This window comes from Myotis myotis, unplaced genomic scaffold, assembly GCF_014108235.1.
Source record: "Myotis myotis isolate mMyoMyo1 unplaced genomic scaffold, mMyoMyo1.p scaffold_m19_p_10, whole genome shotgun sequence".
NCBI lineage: Eukaryota > Metazoa > Chordata > Mammalia > Chiroptera > Vespertilionidae > Myotis > Myotis myotis.
In genome coordinates this window covers 10596869-10605874 of record NW_023416314.1, presented here as the reverse complement: position 1 = coordinate 10605874, position 9006 = coordinate 10596869, and positions in this window count along the sequence as shown.

Below are 9006 nucleotides of genomic sequence, written 5' to 3'. Positions count from 1 at the left end.
AGTCCTCACCACCCCTGTTGTTTTACATTCAGCTCTCTTTGCTCACTTATGACACCTGGTTGGCCACTACAGTCATTAGATTTCTCAAGCCCTGGCCTGGACCTTACCGGGAAAGACTGTATGGCAAAGTTGTCTTTAGTATCTTGCAACACCTGGCAATTGTCAACTGTGAAACAAAAAGATGCTTAATGTTTCTCTGGGGTAAGAGCACTCAGAAATTCAGAACACGGGCCCTCGGTGCCCCATCCCCTGGGTGAGGAAGCGGGAAATTATCTTTTCATTATGTGGCTGCTGAGTTCAAAGTACCATACTTTGCACACCAAATTACTCAATATGACTTTGCCACATCTGCATTTCTCTTGCACTTCTCTAATAGGCACGGTTAGGTCCTCCCCTGATACCAATACACTGTCCACTAACAGGCATCACTTTGCATGTGAACCAACTCATGCCAAACACAGGCTTGCCCCCCTTGCCCTCCAAAACCTCAACCTGTGCCTGCATCAGCCTGATCCCAGCAGTGGGTGCTTGGCTCCAGCAGTAATAATAACAATGCCCACTTCTCAGAGATACTGTGAGAATTAGATGAAATCTTATCCCTGAAGGGCCCTGCAGGTTCTGCCTAAACTCCCCATTGCTTACTCCCATTTCAGTTGCTACAGACCATCTGTTCAGATTTTTCAGGGCATAGTTGTCTAAAAACCAGATGGATCATTAAGGCTGAAGAAGAGGATAGGTGCTTTTAAGCATCCCCTGGACACATTTCCCCAACTCTGTCCTTGGAAAACTGAAGACAAAAGGGTATACATTTGCTGGCTGAGTCATTCCCTTGGGAATCTGAAAAGTAAATGCAAGTTACAAGCCTGAGTTTGGAGGGCATTGCCTAGCAGAGCTCAAAAAGATTTGCAACAAACTTCAATCTTTGCTGACTGACACCAACAAAGATACAACCCACCTCTTCAGATTGTATAACCGAGGAGAAAACAGTAGGAGTTGTCAAAGAAATAGCATTATGGAAGAAATTAATCACCTCAATTGCATTTTTGAAAAAGAAAGGTGAAAAGGTGAGCCTGTATCTAGCCACCTTCAAATTTCCCCCAACAGATAGCAAATGGAATACAGCACGTTTCACCTCGCCAAAAATCAAATGATGTTTAACAATTGTAAATTTATTCATATAGGTTCTGTACCTGCTCTTTCTCTGTGATTTTATATGGAGAAATGTCCCTTCGCCTTTTCAAAGCTAATCTTCTAACCTGTATCCATTTCAATATTTCTTTCTCTTTTCTCCCGTATTCTCTCCCTCCCTCTCAGGTTCTCCACATAAACAGCTAAAACACTCTCCGAAATTATGAATAAATAAGCACACACAGAAACATATTTTGTTGGCTCTGAGGCAGGTACTTCCCTATCTATTTCCATCATTTCATCACTCTTCTTCCCACAAAGGCCAGGCCACTTGGGAAACCAGTTTCCTTATGACCTCCACCTCATCAGGTATCCTGGAGTAGAAAGGCGTGCTCCAGGCAAAGGCAACTGCGTGAGGGCAGGCCTACAGAAAAGACGTCATAGCCTTTCTGAGGACCTAAAACTTTAGCATGGCTGGAATGTATACTTCACGGCAGAAACAGTGAGAAAAAACTAGAAATGTCTGGTATCCTTTGTCTAACTAGCACCCAACCCCCCACTCTTGCCTTCCAAAAAGTACAGAGATTTTACTTTTAAAAATGATCCTCCCCCATTTTGTCCTTAACCCCTTAGGCAAAAATGAGAAAATATGCTATCACTTTCTTTTCACTGCCTTGTTGAAACCATCAATGGAATCAGCCTGAGGTGGGTACCCAGTGGAATCACAGAGAAACAGTACTGGAATCCGATCAAATCTCTGGATTTTACAGTAATATAAGTAGCTGGATCCCATATTAGTGGGTAAGTCGGTGTAAGCTGAAGTTCCTGTTACATGTAATTAAAATCATCCAAAAGGAGAGAACACATAATCAAGAACTGAATCATGAAGGGCCCTTTCAACATGTGAAGGGATTTGGACATAGTCATAAAGGGACCGAGATGCTACTGGAAAATCTTATACGGAAAGGTAGCATGATTGATGATTTACTAAACTTTGACTTTCATCAGAAGAAATATGAAAACAAAATGAATTTTGTAGTTTGGTTTAGTACTAGTAGCCCTGCGCATGAATCCGTGCACCAGTAGCTCACCAGTAGCTTGCTGCCGCCCTTCTGTAGCTCTCCACCCACTGCCCTGCCCTCCTGTAGCTCCCTCCTGCCCCCCCTGCCCCCCTCAAAGCTTTCTGCCCTGCCCCCTCCTGTAGCTCCCTCCTGCCCCCCCTGCCCCCCTCGTAGCTTTCTGCCCTGCCCCCTCCTGTAGCTCCCTCCTGCCCCCCCTGCCCTGCCCTCCTGTAGCTCCCTCCTGCCCCCGCTGCCCCCCCTCGCCCCCCTCGTAGCTTTCTGCCCTGCCCCCTCCTGTAGCTCTCCACTGCACACTTGTAGCTCTCTTCCCCACCCTCCTGCTGATCCGTGATCCGGTTGTTACACAGTCCGTCATGGCCATTTGCATATCACATCTTTATTATACAGGATAAGGGGACCTGAAAGGAATTCTATAGGTGAATACATAAGAAGTGTGCTCCTGTATCAATAATAAGTTTTTGCTAACAACTGTACTCCCTAAACAATATTTATAAACATTAGCACAGAGTTTGTTGCCAAATCTTTCTCCATGTACATCAAAAGCGTTTCTCCTTACATGCCACCAATTCAGACTCTAAATAGCAATTTCCAGGAGTTCTTACGGGAAATTCTCTTTGTAAGCTGTGCCCACATTTTAGTATCGAGAGAGTGAAAGAAACTAAAATATGCTTTGACTATATTGTCTAAATGATTAGATTATGAACAAGGCTATTGATGTCATCCTTGACACCTGTCTTCCCCCTATTTCCCAACAGTCCTATTTACTCTGAACTTCCAAAATGTGTTTTTATTTATCCACTTAACTTGGTTTCCACTGTCACCTCCTTAAGGAAAATTACTATCCATAACTACATGGACTCTTGGAAAAACATCCTACCTGCTCTTATATCTACTCCTCCCCCTTATCAGCAGCCAGTGCGAGCACTTTGGAACCATAAATCTGATCGTAGTTTTCTCCCACTTAAAATTCTCCAATGATTTCCCATAGAGCTCAAGGTCAACATCAAAATCCTTAATGGGAACCAGAGGTTGCTGTTCCCTCCTCTGCTTCAGCTTCATATCCACTCACGTTATTTCCAGCAATCTCCCCAGTGCTCGTCGCACATGCTCTCCAGGACTCTGTCCCACAGGGGCCCACTGTCTCTGCTAACGATCATACGTTAGGTTGCTCTTCCTGGATGCTGTCCTGTCCTCTCAACACTTAGATAATATGTTTTCTGGACTCAGGTCAAATGTAACTTTTCCAAGCAGACTTTTTCTACCAGCCTTGTGCTATATTATGTCCACATATTATTTGCTTTCATAGTGCTAAATACTTCACCTTCATATCCTTTTCTCAGTAGCTAAACTTTTCCATTGATTTTTAGAGAAAGTGGAAGGGAGGGAGGAAAGGGAGGAGAGAGAGAGAGGAGGAGGAAGAAGAAGAAGAAGAAGAAGAAGAAGAAGAAGAAGAAGAAGAAGAAGAAGAAGAAGAAGAAGAAGAAGAAGAATGAAGAGAGAGAGAGAGAGAGAGAGAGAGAGAGAGAGAGAGAGAGAGAGAAACATCAATGTGTCTCACATTGATTGGTTGCCTCCCACATGAGCCTTGACTGGGCCAGGATGGAACCTGCAACCCAGGTATGTGCCCTTGAACAGGAATTGAATATGTGACCTTTTGGTGCACAGGTCATGCTCCAACCACAGAGCAACACAGGCCAGGGCTATATATTTATTTGAGTAATTATAAGTTAACTAGAGGCCCAGTGCACAAAAATTTGTGCACTCTTGGGGGAGGGGGGTCCCTCAGCCTGGCCTGCGCCCTCTCGCAGTCTGGGACCCCTTGGGAGATAATGACCTGCTGGCTTAGGCCTGCTCCCGGGTGGCAGAGGGCAGGCCCAATCCCTAGGTGCAGCCCCTGGTCAGGCTCAGAGCAGGGCCCATCAGGGGGGTTGGGGCTCTGTACCCTGTCATGCACAGAGCAGGGCCAATCAGGGGGTTGGGGCGCTGCCCCCGTCACACACAGAGCAGGGCCCATCAGCGGGGTTGGGGCTCTGTACCCTGTCACGCACAGAGCAGGGCCAATCAGGGTGTGGGACACCGCCCTCTATCACCCACAGAGCAGGGCCAATCAGGGGGTTGGGGCACCGCCACTCTCACACTCAGGGCAGGGCCAATGGGGAGGTTATGGCTCTACCCCGTCACACACAGAGCAGGGCCCGTGGGGGGTGAGGGGGTGGGGGAGCCGCACCCTGTCACACACAGAGCCGCAGGGCGATCAGGGGGTTGGGGAGCTCCTCCCTATCAGGCACAGAGCAGGGCTGATCAGGGGGTTGGGGCACCTTCCCCTGTCACGAACAGAGCAGGGTGGCTAGGGAGGTTGTGGCCCCGCCCCCTGTCACACACAGAGCCGCAGGGCGATCAGGGGGTTTGGGCGCTGCCCCCTGTCATGCTGATCCCGGTGCCGGGAGGCATATTACCCTTTTACTATATAGGGTAGAGGCCTGGTGCACGGGTGGGGGCCTGCTGGTTTGCCTTGAAGGGTGTCCTGGATCAGGGTGGGGGTCCCCACTGTGGTGCCTGGCCAGCCTGGGTGAGGGGATGATGGCTGTTTGCAGCTGGTCACACACCCTTCAGGGTGGGGGTCCCCACTGGGGTGCCTGGCCAGTCTGGGTGAGGGGCTGAGGGCTGTTTTCAGGCTGGGGGTGACTGAAGCTCCCAGCCGCTCCTTTTTTTCTTTTTTTCTTTTTTATTCTGGGCCAGCTTTACCTTGAGGCTTGGCTCCAGCTCTTAGGCCTCCTCGCGGCTGAAAGTAGGTTTCTGGCCTTTGCTTACAATGTTGCCATCCTGCTGGCTGAAGCCCGGTGGTATTTGTTACAGAGTTTCTTAAACTGCCCGCTCAGAGGCCTGCAGCCGCAGGCAGGGAACGTTGGTTTCCTCCATCACTGAAGCAAGCAAGCCTCATGTTAGTTTCAAGCTGCCTGGCTGCTGGCCGCCATCTTGGCTAACAGTTAATTTGCATATATCGCTGATTAGCCAATGGGAAGGGTAGCGGTCGTACGCCACTTACCATGTTTCTCTTTTATTAGTGTAGATATCTCCCTTGACTGTAAACTCTGTGAAGACAGGGACAGGAATTGCTTGGTTCCTCATGTAATCCCTAAACCTAGCATAGGGCCGGGCACATTCAATGTAAATGGATCCATATGCAAACAAATCAGCATGACCCAACCCTTTATAATCTTCATGCAGCCAAGCCTCCTCTAGTGTGGATTCCTTGCCATCCAGGAGATCACAAGCCGAAGAAAAAATGCTCAGCTGAGCTCTATGGCTCACTAGTGTGACTATAATGCAAGCCACATTAATCTTAATTTATTCATCTGAATAAATGTATTCATTTATTCATCTTAATTTATTCATCTTTACTCAGTTTTCTCATCTATAATCCTAGGTACCAGATTTTCTTTGTACTGCCGTGAAATTTAGAAGTCCTTTGAAATGAATACGTTTTTGTCCTTCTTTTAATTACCTAAAGGAGAAATTACTCACTTTTATGTGGTACCAAGTTAATGGTAGAACATCATAAAACCTATTCAGCAGAACCCATTTGCTTCTTTTTCTTCCTTTTCATTTTCCTTGGTATTTTTCTTAAGTAAAAGATTAGCTCAAAATGCATATATGTGGAAATAAGTCTCTGTTACCATGGCAATAACCCAAAATAAAAGCAGTGTGGAAATGTGGTCCAGTCTTTCCATTAGACTAAGGAATGAGACCTAAGGAGAATTATCTTCTAAATTAAAAACCTCCCCAAAGTAAAATAAAATTTCTAGCACACTCTTTTTGCCCATAGTTTACCTTTTTAACCCTTATTTTTCACAATCCAGAATTTCAGCCAAGAAAGAATCAGAAATCATCCCAAATAATTTTATGTAAGAATTATAAACCAACTATGCTCTGTGGGTGCTCTTTTCCTGCTCAAATTGGGTTGAGTCTCCTGCCCCGGAAGAGACACTTCCCTGAACCCCTTACGCAGCCTCTCTCTTGCAGGAAAAGGCGTCTCAGTGCCACCTGCAGCGCTGACCTCATGCTCGAAGTGAGACTGAGTTCACATCGCCTCAGTCTCTTTCTCTCCTCAGGAAGAGTGGGGCTCATGTAAGTTCATGAAGCAAAATCCTAGGCTCCACTGAGGATTGATGACATATCAAATGCCCTGCCAAGCACAGTGCGTACCATGGTGATGAAGACACAGCTCTGTCCTCAAGGAGCACTCACGTGGGAGAGACTTCCGTGACAGAGAAAGACAGAAAACGGCAGAGGGAGGCACAGAGTGCTAGCACAGCAAAGAAGGAGTACGAAAAGAAGGCATGGAAAGCTTCATGAGGATCTTTTTTTTTTTTTTACATATTATACAATTGTTTTAATATCCAGAATAGGTAATTCAAAGACAGAATGTACATTGGAAGAGATGACTTTAGTGGAATCTTGATGCACAAGTAGGGTTCACCTAGGAAGGAAGGGGTGGGAGCAGTGCACCTCAATTGATTAGTGTGCCTCCCAATGCACCAAGGTTTTGGGTTCAAACTCAGATCAGGGCACATACAAGAAGCAATCAATGAATACATAAATAAATGGAACAATAAATCGATGTTTCTCTCTCTTATTCTCTTTGGCTCTCTCTCTGTATGGTAATCAATAAATTTAAATATATATATTAAAAAAGTTTAGCTGCCATATAGCCCAGGCATTGACCAATTAGATCTTAGCTCCAGAGCAGGATCTAGGAACCCCTGCCCCCACTCCTGGTGTGCCAGGTGTTTGATTTGTTAGAATAGTGGTTCTCAACCTGTGGGTCGCAACCCCTTTGGCAGTCAAGTGGCCCTTTCACAGGGGTCGCCTAAGACCATCCTGCATATCAGATATTTACATTATGATTCATAACAGTAGCAACATTACAGTTATGAAGTAGCAATGAAAATAATTTTATGGGGTCACAACATGAGGAACTGTATTTAAAGGGCCAGAAGGTTGAGAACCACTGTGACTAAGGGTGGGGCAAGGGCAGCCACAAATCTTGTGCAAGAAGACAGGGTAGTGATAATGCACACACCTGTATGAGGGTAGTGATAATGCACACACCTGTATGAGGGTAGTGATAATGCACTCATCTGTATGAGGGTAGTGATAATGCACTCATCTGTATGAGGGTAGTGATAATGCACTCATCTGTATGAGGGTAGTGATAATGCACATACCTGTATGAGGGTAGTGATAATGCACACACCTGTATGAGGGTAGTGATAATGCACACATCTGTATGAGGGTAGTGATAATGCACACATCTGTATGAGGGTAGTGATAATGCACACACCTGTTTGAGGGTAGTGATAATGCACACATCTGTATGAGGGTAGTGATAATGCACTCATCTGTATGAGGGTAGTGATAATGCACTCATCTGTATGAGGGTAGTGATAATGCACACACCTGTATGAGTGTAGTGATAATGCACACACCTGTATGAGGGCATTTTGTTTTAACCACCAACATCATGCTGAGTATATTCACTAAATGTCCGTCCTGAGTAGGGGAGACCTCATAAGCAGAGAAAACCATCTGCACACACAGAGTGCTAAGAGGCCACAGAGAGTCCCAAGGGGTGCCAAGTTTACGTGTCACTGCACTGAGCCCAAAGGAGATGGTGCTGGTGAAACAGGCAGACTGGCCAGGTCCTGACGAATCCCTTTCCCCAGATGCGATGGTTGAACTTTTTCGGTGTCATGGCAAGGCATAGAAGACTTTATACAGAGTAGTGACATAATTAGATTCACATTTTAGATCACTTTGGCCTCAGAATGAAAATTACTAAGGAGATGTGACTGAAAGTAAGGAGATGCAGTAAAGAAATGATTGAAGACATCTGTTTCCAGCATTATGGCAGACAAGATTCTCTAAAAGCCCTTCTTGTTCCAATACAAGTAGAAACGGAATAAATTATAGCATGTATGTGTTTAATGCATTACTAGATCATGATTTGGTCCTATCCAAAATGTCTACAGAGATGTTTGTCTATGCCAAAAGGCTATTTGGCTTGTCAAAAAATGTCGATAAGCAAATAAACCTTGATAGCTGATCCTGTGAAAAATGTCCATGTTCAGAAAATGTTCCTGGTTCAAATAGCCCACAACATTTATTTATACTTTTGGTTTATAGGATTAAGAGATTAAAAAATACTATCATGTTTTATTGGTCTAATAAGCGTGTTGTGGCTGTATTGCCAGTAGTAACCCTGTTGTCTTGGTAGCCTAAATGGTGCATGGGTCAGGGTTCGAATCTTGCAGAAGAGCAGGACTTAAATATCAAAGAGCTTTTGTTGTGGACCAAGTGCCTCAGTGAACATTTTAGACAGAACCAAATGTTCTAAATATAAGTGCAAAAAAAGTGTGTGTGTTTTTTTTCTAAATTCTTGTAATGAGAGCTCTTGGGATTTACTCTCTTACCAAATTTCAAATATACCATACCACAGTGTTAGTGACCGTGTTATACATTGCATCCCTAGTACTTATTTATCTTAAAACTGAAAGTTTGTACCTTTTGAACACCTTCATCCAATTTCCCATTTCTTAAATGGAAGATAGCTACTTATTTTTGAAATCAATCTGAGAATCTCTCTATTTAAAGCAGTGAGCTTCATATCTTCACATTTACTATATTTAATGATATATTTAGTGGTTTTTACTATCTTAGTGTTTGTGTTTCTCTCCCCTCTTTTCTTGGCTTATTGGATTTCATAAACATGCTTTTATATGATTTCACATTTTAT